Source organism: Oryctolagus cuniculus, chromosome 6 (genome assembly GCF_051225735.1).
Source record: "Oryctolagus cuniculus isolate XC-2025 breed Fujian yellow rabbit chromosome 6, ASM5122573v1, whole genome shotgun sequence".
NCBI classification, from domain to species: Eukaryota; Metazoa; Chordata; class Mammalia; order Lagomorpha; family Leporidae; genus Oryctolagus; species Oryctolagus cuniculus.
In genome coordinates, this window is record NC_142872.1 from 37350976 (window position 1) to 37371910 (window position 20935).

The 20935-nt window shown below is 45.5% G+C and overlaps 1 protein-coding gene and 1 long non-coding RNA gene across 12 annotated transcripts in view; one reads left to right on the forward strand and one right to left on the reverse strand.

Moving 5' to 3' along the window:
* The window catches only part of HTR4 (5-hydroxytryptamine receptor 4), a 188353-nt gene extending 173550 nt beyond the window's left edge, over positions 1-14803 (reverse strand). For 4 of the 11 annotated variants that reach the window (XM_089334935.1, XM_089334943.1, XM_089334937.1 and 1 more), the window contains exon 1: positions 2610-2748. The gene's annotated coding sequence lies outside the window, so the exon portion shown is untranslated. Of the gene's footprint in view, positions 1-2609; positions 2749-13980; positions 14167-14195 lie in introns of those variants that run through there. The other 7 variants (XM_089334939.1, XM_089334938.1, XM_089334936.1 and 4 more) reach the window with 5 other exon arrangements.
* LOC149126105 (uncharacterized) lies at positions 3388-6533 on the forward strand. The gene is made up of 3 exons (XR_016235362.1): positions 3388-3498; positions 5799-5932; positions 6230-6533. It is a non-coding gene; the product is annotated as an uncharacterized LOC149126105 (long non-coding RNA).
* Positions 14804-20935: the final 6132 nt, after the last annotated feature.

The following is a 20935-nucleotide window of genomic DNA, read 5'->3' on the forward strand; positions in this document are numbered from 1 at the left end:
TCCCGCTCTCTCTGCAACTCTACCTTTCAAATAAAATAAATCAATCTTAAAAAGAATGACTCAAAACATGTACCTGTCACGGAAGTAAAGCTACAGCAACAACCAACTCAATAGATTCCTATGAACTTCTCCTTGTTGGATACGTTCAGGCTGATCTTTCCGTCAAGAGTATGAGAAGGAGATTGTTTTGTTTATGTCACAATATTGATTCAAACCCTCAGTTCTCTGGCTGAGAAATTCTAAGTAAATAAAGAACACATCCAAAAAGTAAGCCACACCCCATCTTTACCCTTGATTTTTAATCAGAATGCTCGGAAATATTGCTGTGGAACAGTCATTAATGGTTAACAAAAGGTGTGTAGTTGCATCTTTATTATAAGAAGTGTGTGCACAGGGCTCACCTGTAAATAGTTCCCACCTATTGGGATGAAATACTGAAATAGTTTGGTAAAGAGCCAGCATCTGTCAACCTGGACCAATGTCATAACCTAAGCTTGCTTTGCTACGCTTTGTTTTGTTTTCTTGGGTTGTGGTTGCATAGAGCAATCTTCATGCATAACTATGCTTGGATTGACCACATTTCTTTATAGAGTATGCCTACACTGGTTAAATTTCTACATCAAAGGGCAGATCCCAAAATCTTTATTTTGGACAAGTGTCAGGAATAAGTAAAACATTATTTATCTTAATAGCCAAATCGAAGGTGGGAATCTGACCTAATGGAAAGAGTACTAGCTGAGGAGTCACTGGATCCAGGTTCTCAGCTTGACCTTGCTTCTGATTCATGGTTCCTCTCTTTTTGTTCCCAAGATTTATTTATTTATTTGAAAGGTAGAGTTACACAGAAAGAGAGAGAGACAGAGAGAGAGAGACAGAGACAGAGAGAGAGAGAGAGAAACAATCTTCCATCTGCTGGTTCATTCCCCAATTGGCTACAATAGCTGGAGCTGGGCTGATCTAAAGCCAGCAGACAGGAGCTTCTTTCTGGTCTCCCAAGTGGAGCAAGAGTCCAAGTTGTTAGGCCATCTTCTGCTACTTCCCAGGCACATTAGCGGGGAGCTGGACCAGAAGTGGAGCAGCCAGGACTGACACTGGTGCCTATACAGGTTTTGACGGCTTTACTCGCTGTGCCGCAGTGCCAGCCCAGCTGTTCCTATTCAATATATCATCTCACAGATTGCAGGCTCATCTTTCCCAGCTGTATCATGAAAGGGGCTGAGGGTGTTGGGCAGGGTGAGCAAAGGAAAAACTCCTAGTAATTAGAGCTTCTAAAAAGCTCAAACAAATTCATATGCTGTCTCAAACAAACTGCATCTATTGAGCCACTAGAAAATATACATGCAATGTGCAGGGCCAGACATTTTATAAGAATTAACTATTCAAATGCTGTTGTCACTACCTCACTGCCCTAGCCTTCTACCAGCTGTATGCACCAAAACACACAATCCCACTGACCACACAAACAGCAAGCAGTCATATATTCCATCATGACTGCGACTTCCTGGTGGCCCAAATTCTCTTGAACTCCACGCTTAGAAAGCATTACTGAAGGACCAGCACTGTGACTTAATAGGCTAAGCCTCCACCTGTGGCAACCACCTCCCATGTGGGTGCTGGTTCGTGTCCCAGCTGCTCCTCTTCAGATCCAGCTCTCTGCTTATAGCCCGGGAAAGCAGTGGAGGATGGCCCAACTACTTGGGCCCCTACACCTGTGTTGGGGACTGGGAAGAAGTTCCTGGCTCTCTAACTTCTGATGGGCCCAGCTCTGGCTGTTATGGCCATTTGGAGAGGGAACCAACAGATGGAGGACCTTTCCCTCTCTCTCTCCCTCCTACTGTCTGTAGCACTATCTGACAAATAAATACACATCTTTAATAAAAAAATTAAATTTTTTTGAAAGATTTAGTCTTAAATAAAGAGCTTCTGGTCATTTCCCATAACTGCAAATTCACTCAGTTACACTTAAGGTCCCCGTGTGTGGATCCACACAGCACAATTCAGATGCAAAACAGTTTAACGTTTTTTTCCAACCAGGAAAATACTGTTCCTGGGTACATAAACAATTCTCAGCTGGGAGATTTAGCGTCTTTGTTGAGAACACTGATCTCTAAAACACTCTGTAACCAATGAAAGAATATTTTAGAGGCACACTCAACCCACCCTTTGGGAAAAGGAGGGACTACAGGAAAAATCCAGGAGGAACATGAACTTCCATTTTATGTATCACCGAGTGAAGATGGTATTTCTAGAAAACAGATTCTTTAAATGGCAAGTTTTTTTTTTCTCCCAAAGAATGTGATAAAAAGAGTGAAGTTACCAGAAACCAGAACCAGATCTGGGAATTGCATGAAGAAAACGGCTACGATTCAGAGGCATTCATTTATAAGAAACTTCCGTGATCTCCTGATTAATGTCACTATTTAATGCTCTCTATTTAACCACAGCTTCTATGAGGGAAGATACACAGTACTGGATCAGCAGGCACTTGGGAAACGGAGGGCATGAGAGGATATGAACATTCTACTCAACCATTAGGGAAGGAACTAGCTGGATTTTTTGAGGCTCCAGAGGAAAGAAGGACGAGCTTTGCAGAGCAGTCTGAGACTCACCACGAGGCAGCGGACTCCAGTCATCGGAGCTGTCCAGTTATGGACCTGGGAGCCTGGGCAAGCTTCAGGATGCACCTCAGTGCGAAGCTCCAACAGAGGCCAGAAACCATCGGTCAGGCACACGTGAGGGGAGGAAGCAAATGCTGGGTGATTCTGAATTCTGAGGAAGCCAGGGACGCACTGAGAGCAGAACTATAGAAGGGGCTGTTTATCGTGCCCAGCGGTTCTCAGTTTACGCATGCGTAAGAACCACAGGGAGGCTTGTTAAAACAAAAATGCTGGGTCCCACCTGCAAGTTTCTGATTTAGTAGGTTTAGAGGGGAGAATCTGCATTTCTGACAAGTTCACAGACATTGCTGATGCTGGTCCAGGAACCACTCCTCGAGAATCAATGCAGTCAAACACTGGTTCCCCAAACGTGGTTCTCATATCACAGGAGCAGCAATATGCTATCAAGCAGCAGGTGGCTACAACTTCAAGTACTACCACATGGTATCCTGCAAGTATGTTCTCTTTGCATTTTCTATTTTAATCACTGTTATTTATGTTGATGAAAGAGACTCACATAGGTGCCAGCTTATCTTGGAAAATCCGCCTGCCATTTGCAAACCTCTCTTTTATACTAGAGAAGGACAAGTCTCAGGCTCGGGAACTTTTGCAAGGAACGCTGCTGTCTTAGGTTCCCCAGGAAGCAGACCTTGAGGAGAGGAGTTAATGCAGCAGGTGCAGGTGCATTGGCGGGGAAACAATCTTACAGGAGAAGGAATCAGAGACAGCCAATGGGGATGTGTTACTCTGCCACTGAAGCTTAATCACACAAGAGAACTACGGGATTTGGTGCAAAACATATGCCTCAGATTTGTTCCAGACAAGAGAGGAGGAAACAGAGGTACTGACACCCCCGCACCCATAGTGTATGGATGAGGGCCATCTGGACGTGGACATGGATTCTCAGGTACCTCCAGCCCATAGTGCTGTGCATAAAGGGGACTCCAATGAGACGGAGCCAAGTCCTCCAAAACTGACGCAGGTGCAGCGTCAGAAGTTAGGATGCTTTGCACAGAAAAGGCAAAGGGATCCTCAGGAAAGTGGAAATAACGCCGACATTTTTTCAGCTCTTCAAGTCATGTATAATACACTGTTTTGTGTGTACTGCCTTTGTTTTTGTAGTTGTCTCCTCTTGCAACCAATACTGCTTTTCAGTTACTTTTTTGCTTATAAAATAAATATATTTAAGAAAAATTAATTGATCTAAAGGAAAATCCAATGCAGACAACGCTGCAGATGGCATGAGAAGGTGGTAAGAGTCATGAAGGAGTGGTACTCAAATGACTGAAGTTTTAACAACAAAAACACTGACACAATAGTTTAAAGCAGAGGTTGGCGCTTTCTTTTTTGGTAAAGAGTCATTTGGCAAATGCTTCAGCCATTTCAAAGCCTAAGTTCACTGTCATAGCTACTCATCTCTATTATTGTAGCATAAAAAGATCCATTCGCAATTCATAAATGAATAAGTATGGCTGTGTTCTGACAAATATTATTTATGGACAGTGAAATTTTAATATCATACAATTTTTACCTGTCAGGAAATATTATTCTCCTTTTGATTGTCTCCCAACAATTTCAAACTATGACAGCTGTTTCTAGATCACAGGCCACGCAGAAACAAGCACTAGGCCAGATAGTTTGCTAACCCCTGATTCAAAACATGCCCTTGAAATCTGTTCTATTGCATTCTATCAATTATTATTATGACCTTGGAAAAATCAACTTTACTCAGCCTCAGAAGCCTCATCTGTATAATGGAGATGAACTTCATACCAACTCCACAAAGTTAATGCCAAAAAACCCACGAAAATAAAATGAATAAATATGAAGCAAGTTCTCAGTGAGTCTTTACTAAGAAGTTGATCAGCTGTTGTAATAAGGTGGTCTCCAGTTTGTCAGGACCCCGTTGTGGACCGCTGTATATTTCCTACTCTACATTTCTGTAAGGCAGCTATGTACCTGGCGGCCCATCTCCTCTACTTTGGGGTACGCTACAGAAATCATTCCTCTTCCCCATAAGGTAGACTCCCAGAGCAAAGCCCGGGAACACATCAAGGATCTTGTGATTACTGATTTCAGAGGCCTGGAATTTTCATTCCATCTAAGTTAAATCTTTAAAATAAGTGTGTTGAACCTTCTAGAATTATGCTGGTGACAGTGGTGGTTCTCCAACATTAGCATACTGAAAAATCATTTGCAAAACTGCAGACTCAGCCTCACCCAAAGCATTTCTAAATGAGGACGTGCAGGAACCTGTATTTTAACAAGTGTCCAGTGATCCTGATACAGATACGTCATGGAGAGCAGTCAGGGAAAATGCTCAGGGTCGGAGTGCAGTCCTCCCACATGAACACGTGGTATTAGTTTCCCTGTGTTTGTTCAATGCCTCACTGGCTGAGAGGCCTGGATTACAGTGTTTCCTGTGCGTGCTAGAACGGTCTCTGCAGGCATGTGCCCCTCTTCCATCCCATTTTTTCCCATTCCTTCTGAATCTCCTGAATTTTTACAGAATTATCCACTTCTGATATCAATTGCTGCTTATCATATCCAATTAAACCTGCCAATGGGCTCTCCAAGGCATATGCAAGTTACAGCTTCTTAGTTGGAGGTTTTTGAGCAGAATCCTCATCCTCCCTAGACTAATAAAATGTCATCTCCTGAAAGGCTACTTCCTCTATTTCCTCTCAATAGTTCCTAAAGTCACCCCATAGGGATAGGATGAAATTACTCTAGAGATCTATGAAGGGCCCATTTAATGCAGAACTCCTGAGCAGTCCAGAGACTGAATAGCATGCCCTTTGCGTGCATCACCTCATTTCATCTTCACACTACACTATAAGGGAGTACTGTCGTTATCCCCATTTCACAGATTAGGAAACTGAGGCACAGAAAGGAAGAGCTCTCCAAGGCCACACCCTGTAGTAGTTCCAGGGCCCGGACTTCCAACTACGAAGCTACCCAACAAAGGTTCAGATCTCAGTGGTTCCCTACCTCAGTTTTCCCAGACTGATCTAGTAGTTAGCTCCTCAAAACCTCCGGAATGTCTACCAGCACTTGAAAGAAACAGGGTAAGTTGTTAACCAAGGCCCAACTTCGCTCTTGGCGTCATGTAACCTGAGTCCCTCACTTCGCTTCTCTAAGCCCCAGGTTTCTGGCTGCTCAATGTGCAGAACATCTTCAGCCCACCTGTCTGGCAGACCTGCTGCTACTCAAGGAGTTGGAATAGGACAGCATATGTGAAAGTCCCCTGAACATTGTAAAAGCTCTCTGAAATGGTAATTTCCCAGCCTGTCATTTCCATAAATGATTTTAAAATATTGAGAAGGAAGAAGAGAGAGGGCTTTACTTTTATGAAGTATCTGTGTTGAAATCAAATCTTCCAGAGATCCAAGATGGGTTGTAAAGGACAAACCCTGCAGACCTTTGGAGAGTTACAAATATTACTTCTACTTGGAAGGTGAACTATGCATTGTGGCTCGATGTATAGAAAGTGTGGGAGTTTGAGGATCAGATGGCCTGCAAGCTGACCACTGCCTCACCACCACCTGACCCTTGCACCTTCCTCTCCACAGGACACTGCACCGTGTGGTGATTAAGGAAGAAGTCTGGGGGCTGATGCTGTGGCCCAGGGAGTTAAGCCACCACCTGCAGTACCAGCATCCTATATGGGCACTGCTTCAAGTCCCAACTGCCCCACTTCCCATCCAGCTCCCTGCTAAAGCATTTGGGAAAGCAGTGGAAGATGGCCCCTGTACTGATGTGGGAGAATGAGATAGAGCTCCTGGCTCCTGGCTTCAACCTGGTCCAGCCCAGGCTGTTGCAGCCATTTAGGAAGTGAATCAGTGCACGGAAGACCTTTCTCTCTCTCTCTCTCTCTCTCTCTTACTCTCTCTCTCTCTCTCTCTCTCTGCTTTTCAAATAAAAACATATTTTTAAAAAAATAAAAGAAAGAGATTTGGGGAGTCAGACTGCCAGGGTTCGATCTCACTCCCTCTCCACTTCATGAGTGAGCTTGGACAAGCCATGTCATCTTGGCTTCAGTTTCCCCATTATAAAAATAAGAATAAGAAAGACAGCTTACTTTGCAACCATCCATAAAATGGATTGATGAACGGATAGATGGAAATACGATAAAGCAACTACAATAAAATGTTAATTGTAGAAAGTATTTGCTGAGTGTATAATTTTTTTCACTGTATAAATTTTTCAAACTTTCTCTTAAATATGCATTTCCTTAACAAAATATTGGGGAACAAACCAGAAAAGCCAATGGCAGTGATGAGATAGAGAGCTCTCAGAAGGTGTTTGGTGTTCATCAGCAGTAACCCCTTACTGCAACAAGTAGATGATGGGCCAAGATGATGGGTCCTTTCAGCCCTTACCATTTGTGAGTCAGAGCTGTGCCAGATGAGCCAGAGATGTGAAGTGCATGAGCAGAATGAAAATCCACATGAGACAGAAGCCAGAGGACAGAAAGCGGCCAGAATGTCCCCCACAGAGGTGTCAGAATCCAGGAGCTACACATAGATGGAAGGACCAGGAACCTGCACAGGGAATTCCTGATGTGTCTATGGGGGATTGAAAACAAAGGCAGATTACCTTTACTGCATGCCACATTAGTATGTTTCTCCAAGAAACATCACTTTGTGAGGAGAAAAACACTGGCTTTGGACTCAAACCTGAGTTCAAATCCTGTCTTTGCAGCACTAGCTGGGTAACACTGGGAAACATTTATTCATGTATCAACTAGACCATTTGTCACGGGCAAAATCTACCGCAGCCACAAGGGGAAGAGCATGGCAACTGTGCTTACACTAGGACCTCTTGGCCATAAAGGATCGGGCCAATCGAATTCTTTTTCTTGAGAACTTGAATTGAGACACAGACTCTTAGAAATGAGTCACACTGGGGAACTGGTAATAAACTCCTGGAAGTGGCTTCCATGGGGATCTCCTTGTTCTCAATTTTCCTGGGGTCCAGTTCCTGACATCCATAAGAAAAGCCCCATTATCCTTACAGGAGATGCCAACTTTCATTTAAATAAGCATATACATTTATTACATATAACCAAAAATGTGTTTATGCATACAATGGGCCTTCTAACTAGCACAAAAGTTTTCTTAAGGTTTCTTTGCCTTGGTTTCTTCTATAATATGATAAACAATATTTCTCTTGAGAAGTGATTAAAAATAAAGAAGACAAGGTATATAAAATGTTACACTATGCAAAAAATATTGAATGAGTGCTATTTAAACTGAATCTGGGGGCTGACGCTGTGGTATAGCAGCTTAAGCCACCGCCTGCAATGCTGGCATCCCATATGGACGCCTGTTCGAGTCCCCGCTGCTCCACTTCCAATCCAGCTCTCTGCTATGGCCTGGGAAAGCAGTGGAAGACGGCCCAAGTCTTTGTACCCCTGCACCCATGTGGGAGACCTGGAAGAAGCCCCTGGCTCCTGGTTCCTGGCTTCAGATCGGCACAACTCCAGCCATTGAGGTCAATTGGTGGGGCATGAACCAGCGAATGAAAGATGTCTCTCTCTCTCTGCCTCTGCCTCTCTGCAACTCTGCCTTCAAATAAATAAATAAATCTTAAAAAATAATAAACAAACTGATTCTGAGTTTCAGAACAGTAAAATCTCTCTGAGCTACTACTTGGAGGCACCTTGCTTGGATGAAGGATGCTGACAGTCAAGAAAATGGAAGGAGTTGATTGAGTTTGAAATTTTGTTTTAAATGAAAGTTTCTGATTGAAATTTCAAAATTTATTCAGTTACACATCCATATGCTGACAAATTATTGCTGGCTATCTCCATTGTGCTAATGTGAATCTGATAGGAAAAGAAGTACAAAGCAACAGCACAGGAAACAAAAGCTGTCTACACAGATAACATATCTCTTCCAATCTCAGAAATATCTGTAAGAATTTATCTGGCAGTAGACAAGATATGAAAGGATTTTTTGTAATTAGGATTATACTATAGGTAATGGGGGTTTATATCCTAATTTATTTTTAAAGAATTATTTTATTTATTTGAAAGAGTTATAGAGAGAGAGAGAGAGAGAGAGAGAGAGAGAGGTCTTCCATTCCACCAGTCCACTCCCCAAATGACTGCAATGGCTAGAGCTGAGCTTATCCACAGCCAGGAGCCAGGAGCTCCTTCTGGGTCTCCCATGTGGATGAAGGGGCCCAAGGATTTGGGACATCTTCTACTACTTTCCTGGGTCATAGCAGAGAGCTGGATCAGATGTGAAGCAGCTGAGACTTGAACCGGAGCCCATATGGGATCCCCATGCTGCAGGCTGGGGCTTTAACGCGCTACACCACAACACGGGCCCCTTATATCCTAAATTAAGACAGTGGTGGGATAGGTGGAAAGAACATGAAAAGACCTAGGATCAGAAGAATCTGACTTAGAAGTATGGTTGCTGGGAAAAAAGCAAAGGTCCTTCTGAAATTCAAAACATAAGAGACAAAGCATAGATGCTTAGTAAGAGATGTCAATTTACCCCAGTAGTCATTATTCTTTCAATCTTGCTTCATGTTTTGACTCTCATTAATCCAAATGTTTAGTTATCTTAGAAATATTTTCATTAAAAATATCAGGTGGCTGAGTTTGCGCTGCATTTCAGCTGTAGAAATCCTAAGCCAGCAGTTCTGAAATAGTGGCCCCTACGCCAGTAGCATCAGCATCACATGGTGACTTAGAAATGCAAATTCTCAGTCCCCAACCCAGAGGCACTGAGTCAGGAATTCTGAGAAGAGGGTTCAACAATCTGTGTCTTAACATGCCCTATAGATTATAGTGTGGCTCAGCCAAATTTGGGAACCACTGTCTTAGCCAAAAAAAAATTTAAAAAAAAAACAAAAAACGAGGCTTGCAAAGCCCAACTCTATCCATTTATTCACTGGCAGCTAGCAAACCTGTGGATTTGTTGGCAAAAAGTCTTAAATAAAATAGCCAATCTTCTCAGACTTTCCTTGGATCTTCAAGCTTATTATTAGCTGCTGTAGTAGACTTTCTTGCTCCGACTTACATGTGTTTAAGGCTAGCCTCATTAGTGTGCCCGTGTGGTCGCCATTTACCTTGTCCTTATATTTCCCTCTGTCCAAATAGGATCACTTTAATGCATCAGGAGTAAAAAAGATAACATTCAACAGAATGAAATAATCAAAGGGCAGACCAAGAAGAATAGGAGTTGATAAAAACATGACATCTGGGGCTGACACTATGGCACAGTGGGTTAAAGCCCCAGCCTGCAGCGCCAGCATCCCATATGGGAACCGGTTTGAGTCCTGACTGCTCCACTTTTGATTCAGCTCTCTGCTAATGCACCTGGGAAACCAGCAGAGGATGACCAAGGTCCTTGGGCCCCTGCAACCTTCAGGAGCCCCAGAGGAAGCTCCAGGCTTCTGGCTTTGGATCGGCTCAACTCTGGCCATTGCGGCCATTTGACGAGTGAACCAGTGGGTGGATGCTCTCTCTCTCTCTCTCTCTCTCTCTCTCTCTCTACCTCTCTGCAACTCTTTCAAATAAATAAAATAAATCTTTAAAAAAATTACATCTTTAATGTTGATGACAGTAGAGATATCTAAAACTTAGATTGATGGGGAAGGGAATTAACACAAGAACAAATGTTTCATTCATTGCGTCTCTGCATCCTCTTTTCTTTGCCCTGTGCATGCCTCCCTTCCATCTTCCAATCTCACCACCGCCTCTCTCACTCTACGCATGCCTTCAGGTTTTTTATGAGTAACAAATAGGGTGAGAAGACATTTAAAAAAAAAAAAAAAGAAGTCTCATTATGTCAACTGAACACAACTCACAATGCCATAGTCTTCAGCCCCTCTCCTCAAGGAATACTTGGCTCTACAATTTGGCTAGAGGATGTTGATGATCTTTTCCACTCTGTACCACCAAGATCCCATTCATGAAAGGCCAGGAAGTCTGGGGGTACAGGGCATGGACTGCGGAGTCACACAACCCACACTCCTACCCAAGCTGTGCCACTCACCAGCTGAGAGAACGGGCACATTATTTTACCACTGTACATTTGAGGTACTTCATTTCTAAATTGAGAGTAATAGAAATAGTTCTCTGATAGGATTCTTAATGAAGATGAAATGAGATCACCCCCATAAAGCATTTAGGACTGCGCCTGGCACACATCACGGGCCGGATTAATGGGCACTATTAAGATTATGATCACACTGCCTCTGAACTGCTTCTCAGTCTTCAGCTCCATCCTGAGCCTTTCCAGGCATAGCAACAGGCAGTGACAAGCCGTGGGGGATAAATGGCCAAGTTGGAAGAGAGTGGAAAGGCAGCTAGCAATCCAACAGTCCATATGTTTATTAAGGATTTTCGTTGTAAGACATTTCTGCACAAGACTGCAAGATTTATGTTTGGAGTACAGCAGTGACTCTCCAGGGGGAATTTAGCAATGTCTGGAGACATCGCAGTTGTTAGAACTAGCAGTTGCTGCGGCATCCAAGGGTGCCCATGATGCCTCTAAACACCCTATGATGCACAAGGCAGCCCCCACAACAAAGGATTATCTACTTTAAAATGTTCATAGTGCCAATGTTAGAAAAATACCAATTTACAGTGTGAAATTATCTTATTACAACTTGACACATTTTTCAATTTTCAAAAGAACAGTGTATGGAAGATTCCGGCACTTGAAAGGAGGGGGAGATGGAGTGACCCCTAAAACTCCTCCAACACTGAGGCCTGATGTCTGCAGTGGATCCTCAACCTCAACTTTACCTCAGTAGTGTGCTTCAGCCTTCTCCCCTTTTCCCTAATTCTTTTTATGAAAGACAAATTTAAAAACTTTAAAAGACGGTTAGATAACAAAAGGCAACCATAGGTAATGGGGAAAAAAATATTTCATGCTAAAACGAAGAAGATCAATTGCAATCAGGGAAATTTAGCACTGGGAGAATCCTTGAAAATGATCTAGTAACTAGATTCTAGTTAAAACTGTTTCTCACTTCTCACAGGTGAAGAACCCGAGAGAGGCAAAGAGGCTTGATCTAGGCCACACATGTTACAACCATCCAAAGGTGGGGTCAAATCCTTCCGAAAGGACTTACTTAGCTTCCTAATCAGTCAGTGATCACACCAAGGGACTGCGCCTCACGAATGTGCTTGGTTCTCTTTCAGTCAGTGCAGTCTATATGTGTCCCTATCTCTTGACATTCCCAAATTTGCGTCTTGTTTGATAAAGTGACAGCAGTGGGAAAAAGAAAAAAAAAAAAAAAAAAAAAAAAAACAGATTCTGGGCCAGTGCTGTGGTACGGCAGGTACAGCTGCCGCCTGCAGTGCTGGCATCCCATAAGGGTGCCTGTTGGAGTCCCAGCTACTCCACTTCCCATCTAGCTCCCTGCTAATGTGCCTGGGAAAGCAGTGGAAGAGAGTCCAAGTCCTTGGGGCCCTGCACCCACGTGGGAGACCTGGAACAAGATCCTGGCTCCTGGCTTCAGATCAGCTCAGCTCTGGCCATTGAGGCCATTTGGGGAGTGAACCAACAGATGTAAGATCTCTCTCTCTCTCTCTCTGCATCTCTAACTCTGCCTTTCAAATAAATAAATAAATCTTTAAAAAAAAAAAAACAGATTCAACAGGTAGTGAAAAAATAGGAAAAAGCAAATAAAACTGTCTTCAGATTAAGTGGTGGCCACTAGTGTTGAAGACAGAGGAGAATTAAAAAATCAGCCTCAGTGCTCAGTGTGGGTGACCGGGAGGATGACGGTATCTGGTAGCAGATGGCATTTGGACTAGCAGGTTGCTTATGTCAGATTTCAGGTACTGCTTCTCTGTCCATCCAGTTGAGGAAGAAAATGAGGGCGTGAACAGAATCAGGGAGGTTTAAAAGATTGAGGGTAGAAGAAAAGACGCCCGATGTGTTGAGTACGAGGCCACTGTGGCCCCAAGAAGGAGCAGCAGTAGGAGTGAAATCCAAGTAACTCAGAGAAACCAGAGAGAGACTCCCTTGTCCACCAGGTCCCGGAACCTCCTTCTGCTCAGCAAGGACTGGACTAAACACTCCCCAAGCTCTTGTCAGCTGCAACGCGCTACAGTTCTCCCAGAATTTAGCTGACCACAGTCCTCATACTATATGTGTAACAATTATAACAAAGGTATTTCCCACAGTAGGGATAACGATGTAAACATAAGAGAGATTTTGGGGGGGAAATGCGTGAGGAAAATAAATGCAGGATTAAAAATGACTACAGAATGCCACAAAACCTTTTTACCTTTCACTGTTTTGCCCCCATTTATCTTTTCCCAGGTAAGAGCTGCTCAGAATCCGTCAGTCGTTTCCCCCACCTGACTTCTCCGCTGTTCCCAGGACACCCCACCCAGCACTAGTGTCCCTCTCCTTCACTGCCTGCCTTGCCCAGTCACCGATGCTGAAGTTCCACCCCGGGACCAGGCAACCGCAACCAGTGCCCCTCAGGGTCACCCACAGCTCTCCCACCCAGCGGATCCACACCAGAAGCAGGGGGGCAGGAAACCCGGCTCACATCAGCTTCCTGTGTACCCTAGGAAATAGTTTTTGTTCTATGTACTGAACCAGTCTGGAAATCAAGATTTTTCCAGCATTGAACTCTAGGAAGAGAAGCTCACGGCCCTGACTCCACTTCTGCCAGCCAGTAGTCTCTGTATCAACAGCCACTTCTCAAGGCAGCGAACAGAATAGTGCCACACACAGGGTAGCAAGCCGAGAGGAAATACATCTTAAATTGGGACAGGGACTCTGGGACAGGCAAGGGCAGGACGTGGCTAGTGCTGGCAAGGGGCTGTGAAAGCTTCATGCAGCATAGCGTACCCACACGCTCACAGCCACTCACACACGTAGCAGGCACCACACTCCAGACACACATATCTTGTCACCCGCACGAGCACACTCTTCGCTCGGTTACACATTCAGGATCACCCATAGAGAACACACATACACACACACGCCGATGCACAGTCTGGCTGGCTCTGACACACGCCCTTGACACACACAATCTCGTATAGGCAGTGACACACATGCAGTGTCACAAGTACTTACAGACACGAGTGCAAGGCACCAGCCCCAAATCTACAGGAGTCTCCCGCTGGAGACGACGCGTCCCACATAGCCAGCCAGCCCACCTACCTACACCCTCAGCCGCCACACCGCCCAGCCCTGCGGCAAAGCCAGGGCTCCGGAGACCAGAGCCCCCAGCCCCCAGCTCATCGTGCTGCCCCGCTCCCCCTCCCCGGACCCCCACCAGCACACGTGGCGCTGCTGAGGTTCTGACCCCCGGACGCACTTGCTGCACCTACCGGCTGCGGCAGGGAAGGGAGCGAGGCGACCTGGCAGATTGGAGAGGCCACCCCAAGCCGCGGAGCCGAGCTTCTGCCGCCGCCGCTGCCGCTGCGCTCCCAGCCGCTGCCTGCGCCCTCCCCGCCGCCCCCTCGGGTGCCGGCTCCAGCCCCCGCGTTGCGGGGCACGAGGCGCGGGACTGGGCTGCGGGTGCGGGACCCCAGCCCTGGCTCACCTGAGCGCCCAACGCATCGTCCTCTTCCCTGGTTGAGCGCGGCCCCGCGGGCTCAACAGCCCCCAGCCCGGGCTGTCCGCACAGCCCAGTCCGCTGCCGCCCCCGCAGAGCACCGAGAACGACCCAGGCGCAGCCCAGGCAGTCCGGAGCTCAGGGAGTGGGCGCAGAGGCGGGCCGGAGGCTCACCCCATCCACTCTGGCCAGCATGCACCTTCCCCAGCCAGAGCGCTGTCCATCCGATGGAGGCCAGAGCAAACCTGGGCTCACCGCGGCCACCTGTTTGACCTTGGGCAAGTCGATTAACCTCTCTGCGCGCCCACTCCTGTTCAGACAGTGAAAACGTGAGCACTTGTGGTGGCTGAGCCAAGGGAAATCTTACACTTGTAGACCTTACTTCCTTCTCGTGCTTCTGATTCTGCTAGGGCAGGGCTAATTTGGGAGCGGGGTTCAAAGTCAGTTTCCTAGTACCGTGGCTACGTGCGGCACCGTTGCCCCAAGTCCTGCTAAGAGATCTTGCCCACATTTGTCAGGCCGCCTTTTGCTTCTCTGGGCAGGAGTCTGCCTGTTCTCCCAGCTTTGACCACCTGTGACCGGGGGCTCCCAGGCTACACTGGAATTGAGCCTCAGTGCTCCTAAGCTAGGAGCAAATTAGATAGAGATCTGAGAGCCCTGCCCTGCACACTGGGGAGGAGCTGTGACACAATGACAAAGGCCTCAAATTCTAAAGATAAAACAGAGAGTGAGAGTAGGTTTGGAAAGGGCAGAGCCTGCCTTCTTCACTCAGACCAGGGAGGGGGCCGGAGGGCGTCCCGGGTGAATAATTCACTGCTCCAGGACCACAGAAGCTGCAAGAACGCTGGGTAAGACAGAGACGCTGTGGACAGTGAGTAACCTCCGAACACCTTAAAGTTCCAACTTACAACTGGGAGCTCCACTCTAGTGACCCAGAAAGTCAAATGGACCCATCCGCTCATGCCAGAAACCTCAGAGCTGGTCCCCTCCCAGTTTCTCTCACTCCAGGCTCTGTCTGTCTTCCTCATGTCTGCATTTCTGCTCTCACTCTCCTAATTCCACCTTCTTTCCCTGTCTTCCTTCTCAGTCTGTTCCTGTCCTTCGTGATTCTTCCTTGTCATCCTCGGCACCTCTCACTCAACCATTCCCGCCTATTACTTCTCTCCTTGTAAGTCTCTCTCTCTCTCTCTTTTTTTTTTTTAAAGATTTATTTATTTATTTGAAAGGCAGAGTTACAAAGGCAGAGAGAAAGAGAGAGAGAGGTCTTCCATCCGATGGTTCACTCCCAGTTGACCGGAATGGCTGGAGCTGTGCTGATCCGAAGCCAGGGAGCCAGGAGCTTCTTCCAGGTCTCTCATGCGGGTTCAGGGGCCCAATGACTTGGGCCATCCTCCACTGCTTTTACAGGCCACAGCAGAGAGCTGGATTGGAAGAGGAGCAGTGGGGACTCGAACCGGCACCCATATGGGATGCCAGTGCTTCAGGCCAGGGCATTAACCCGCTGCACCACAGTGCCAGCCCTTGTAAATCTTCTTCCCCCCACCCCCCAAAGATTTATTTATTTATTTGACAGGCAGAGTTACAGAGAGACAGAGAGAGAGATTGATCTTCCATCCACTGGTTCACTCCCCAAGTGGCTGCAAAGGCCAGAGCTGGGTCAATCCGAAGCCAGGAGCCAGGAGCTTATTCCGGGTCTCCCACGCAGGTGCAGTGGCCTAAGCACTTGGGCCATCTTCTAGTGCTTTACCAGGCCATAGCAGAGAGCTGGATTGGATGTAGAGCAGCCAGGACTTGAACCGGTGCCCATATGGGATGCCGGCACTGCAGGCTGGGGCTTTAACTCACCTGCCCTTCCTTGTATATCTTGAATCTATATTTGTCTTGTATTTCCTACTCAGGATTTAAAAGTAGAGAAGCTGTAGGGTCAAACTGAAATTTGTCACATCTCCACTTTCCTGCACTAAATACTTCTATTAAATGACACTATTAATTCCACATTTATGGATATTCAAGCCTGAATCAAGTGACAACTCCACCCCTGCTCTGCCCCTCACTCTCCACTCAGTCATCTGCCAGTTCCTAGGGAGTCTACCCCACCTCTGTCATTTGCATCTGTCCCATTGTCAAAAGTCTTCAAAGTGTCACTATAGCACTCCTCAGACAGATCCCCAAAAGTGTCACTGTCTTGCTTGAAAACCTTAATGCCCATAGAATGCAGAAAACAGCACCCCAAAGTTATCCCTGTCCCAATTCCAAGGAACTGGTGATCGTCTTAAACAGCCTAAAGGACTCTGCAGATGTACAAAGTTACAGACTTTGAAATGGGGAGATTATCACAAAGCATAGGCATGGGCCCTTAACATAGAAGAGAAAGGCAGGAGAAGAGGTGAGAGTGATGGGACAGAGAAGGACTTGCTGGCGCTGAGACAGAAGAAGAGGCCATGGGCCAAGGCACACAGCTGGTGGCAAGGCCAGGGAAAGCAGGGGAACTTCCCCCTGAGCACTGCAGAGAGGAATGCAGGCACCCTGGTTTCAGCGTAGGGAGCTCACGTCAGATGTCTGATGGAGAAAGTGGTGATTCTCAATTTATCTTGTTTCAAGCTGCCAAGTAATGTGTTGCAGCAGTCATGCATATGTAATACAATGCTTCTCTTGGAGACTTACACACGATGCCTTAGCTTGTTACGAACAGCCGTCAAGGTCGTCCAGACCTTCAACCATCTAGCGATACCCAAACCTTATGTGGCAGGCGATGTGTTCCCAGAACACCTTTTCTTCTCTCTTCTATGCTGGGGGCTTACAGTGCCCCCTTCTCCAGAGTACTTCTCCGGTTGACGTCCCCTCTACCATCATCAGTGCCCACCGGCTGCTGGCAGTCATTCCTGATCTCTCCATTCTTTGTATTTCTCAAGGTGCATCTCATATTCCCGTTTTAAACAGTGCTTTCTAATGGGAGGGAAGGCAACAAGAGGACATTAAACACACAGGTTGAAACTGCACCTGCCTCTTTGCTCTCAAAACATTGCGTTCATACCTCAACTGTCACAGTGACAACCACACAGTGCTGCTTATGAGTTATGTACAGGTCTGCATGGTCCACTGGCAGTGCCCTGGCAATAGAGACGGGGTGTTGCGTCCCTTTTTAGACCCCCTAGCTTCTGGGATAAATTAATGAAGAGATCAGGTGCCATGTCTGGTTCCAGTGAACAGACAGAGCTGTTATTAATTTTTTTCTGTACCATCTGTTTCTATTTCGTTCAGCAGATCACTGAGGCACCTCGGTCAATGCAATGTGGTTTTAAATGGGGCTGCTTTTCATGAATACCTTGAAGTGTAAGTCTTTTCATTTTTTTTTTGTTTGTTTAGTTTTGTTTTTACTGAAGAAGATATCCAAAATTAAATACTTATTCTTTTTTTATATTTGCTTCTTTTTTTTTAAAAAAAAAGAGCTATTCTTGTCAGTAAAAGCATTACAAAGATGCAAATCTTTGACCCAGTCATTCTAGTTTTTGAAATGTGTCCTAAGGGTAATAAACCTGTGTATACAAGGATTTGCATGAAAGAATGCTCACTGCAGGATAAGAGTGAATAATTGAAAAGAGCCCAAATCTCTAACAATAGGGGATTAGCTACATAAATGATAATATCTCTCCCGTGTGTTACCACTCAGATACTAAACACAGTTTGTCAATTAATATTTATCATATAGAATGATGTTTATGGATATGTTTATTTTTTTTCTATAATTATCTTACTTTTCTAAATAACACAAAATAAACATGTATCTCAAAGTTAGGTTCAATGATTTTTAAAGAACAGCTTTGCCTCCAAAAAAGAAGGTTCCAAGAAAACCATCTATATACGTGAGATTCAGTTTTCTGATTATGACAAAGGAAAAGAAAAGTCACAGATAATATAATATGGGCCCAACTTCTTCCCATTAATTAATTCATTCTAGAAACATTTATTGTACCATCTCAATTAGGCCTTTGATAGCAAACAGAAACATTCTACTAGCCTAAGCAAAAGGAAGTGATTGCAATGATATTAGGGCCCACAGAACCAGAGAGACGCTCGAAGTCTGGCTTGGAGAGGCACCAGGAGAACTCCAGGAACCAGACAGCAGAAAGTGCAAAAACTTGGCCTCAGACAAGCTCAGTCAGGATGCCGCGCCTTCATTCCTGATGGTGGTGTCCACCACTTCTCTATTCTGGGTGGGTCACTCACCTGAGTCCAAAGTCCCTGGAGAACACACCGCGTGGCGTGGCCACAGTGAGCTATGTGGCCATTCTTCCCTCATTCAGAATTGCAGGGTGAGGAGGGAAAGGACTTTGTCCTGCCACCAAGACGATATTTTCTCTCCCCAGTATCGTCAGGGTGCCCTAGGGGAGGTAAGATGGAAGGTGGCACCCTGACAGTCCTAACTGCCTGCTCCACATGCTGTAGCATGTCATCCTGCTGCTCAGGCCTCCAGGGCCCGCCTCCCAGCCACGAACCTTCTAGTACCACTAGCTGAACTGTCAGACCAGAAGCACCGCTCACAGCAGACCTGAGTTCTTTGATGCTATGATTTCATTTTTCTATTTTGAACATGTTAATGTTTCCTATCCCTGGTTTCTCCTAGTCTGCAGAAACAAACACTATTTCTCTGCTCTGGTTGTCCAGACTTTGCTGGACTGGTACAAACATCCTGTTATGTACCTACTATACAGCAGTCTGGCAAACAGACTGAACCATGTTATCAGTACCATGCCATGGGGTTATCTCATAAGTCACAAAGCTTGTTTGAAGCTTATTTTATTTTGGGTGCCTTAGCTACAGAGTTGAGGAGAGGGAGAGGGAGGGAGGGAGACAGAGAGAGTGAGGGCAAGAGCGAGCGAGAGAGAAGGAACAAAGAAGATAGAAATTAATTCCAAATCTAAATTACTGAAATAAATCAGTGTTTCTCTTGAACTCACAAATTTCAAGCCTGCATACCTTCCATCCACTCAAGAGCTGCTAAAAATTTAAATAGTTAGATGAAGAGTTTTAATGCAACTACACAGGAATGGAAACCAAACCGTGGATACCTTCCCAGTTATAAAAGCCAAGGTGGCTGGCTGTATCTTAATCAACTTCACGGAATAGATAGGATCCTAGAGCCAGACACTGCATTGTACATGGGTACATGAGGCATTTCAGTTTACTGAAGAGACAACCATTCCATATCAGGAGACAAGTTCTAGCAATACCTCCTCCAAATGGAGTTGTAAATGCAGAAGCCTCAGCAATGCGTTTGCAATTTTGTTGTCAGACTTGATTCTAGTACAGAGGGCCATGCTTATCCTTATTTTGCTACATGTCCTGGAGTGTATGGTTAACTCACACTTCCCCAAACCCAGATCTGATTAATGGGAGCATCTTACTAACCTAAACTCAAGCATCCAGGGAGCTGGTGTTCTGCTTCCACGCCTACCCCATCTCCTGCGCTGATGAACACACGCTGGGCTTCAGGTTCCTGGTTTCACACATCTGATTCTGGCCTCAGCATCTTTTCACTTCCTGTTTTCTGACCTGAGATGCTTTCTCCTCTGATTCAGCTTAAATATCCTTTGTGTCCGGAAGAGTTTCTCCCTGACCACCTAGCCCCTGTCCTATTATATCCCCTCAGCACTCTGTGTCACTTATGGCACGTATCTCCATCAGTTACAAGTTCATTAATGTATTTTCCACTCATTCTCTGCCTCTCTTGCTAAAACCCAAGCTGCTAGAAGTGGGAGATGACGCACTTCACAAGGAGCTTGGATTAGAGAAGACAGTAAGAGACAAATGGGCTAAAAAAAAAAAAAAATGAACTCACGAACAACTGGATTTGCTTTCAGAACATCTGATCTCTCCAGATGATCAGAGCTGTTCAAGATTCAAGGACACTTGGAAGCCAAAGGAAACAGCATCCACGGGCATCCCTGTGGATGGAAGGGTGATCACACACTTCTGAGAGGATGTGGCCTGGGAAGAAACAGGCTGGTGGGCAGGAGGGGTTGTCAGAACTGGTGGTTCAGACTCCTGTCTGCAGCTAAGAAGTGGATGAGAAGCCAGAGCAGGAGGGGAGAGGCTTGGGGCTGCCTTTGACTGGGGAACAGCTGCCCAGAAGCCAGGCTACATGGATTCAAGACAGGGCGTTCTTAATACCTCACCATCTAGCAACCTCTAGATTAACCTGTTGTTTGAACACCAAAAGCCAACTGGCCAAAGCAGCAGAGAATCAACGCAGATAAGGGGCGGCAAACCAGAGTTATCACAGCCCAGATAAGAGGCTCCTGGCCCCCTTTTGTGTGGCTGTTGTCCTCTGGTCTTACTGATACTGTTTGATTTAATCTATTTATGTTTGAAAAGGCAGTTAACTGATTCATATTTTACTATCAATAAAATCAAATAAATGAATATTTAGTCTATCAGGAAGGGAAAGAGAGCTAGAAAATAAACACTTTCACGCAAGCCTTCCCAGGCAAGGTGAGTCACATCAATGAGTCACGTCCGAGGATGACCTGCTGGGCAAGTGCTGACATCATGGAAGATTGACCACTGGTTTTTCATTCGCATATGGTAAAATTCACTGTTTTCCCATAGACAATTCTATGAGTTTTGATGAAAAATAGAGTTGTATAACCACTTCCATATTCTGGATGCAGTAAAACTGGACCTTAACAAGGACACATGAATTTGGGGGTAAGTTTAAAAATACTATA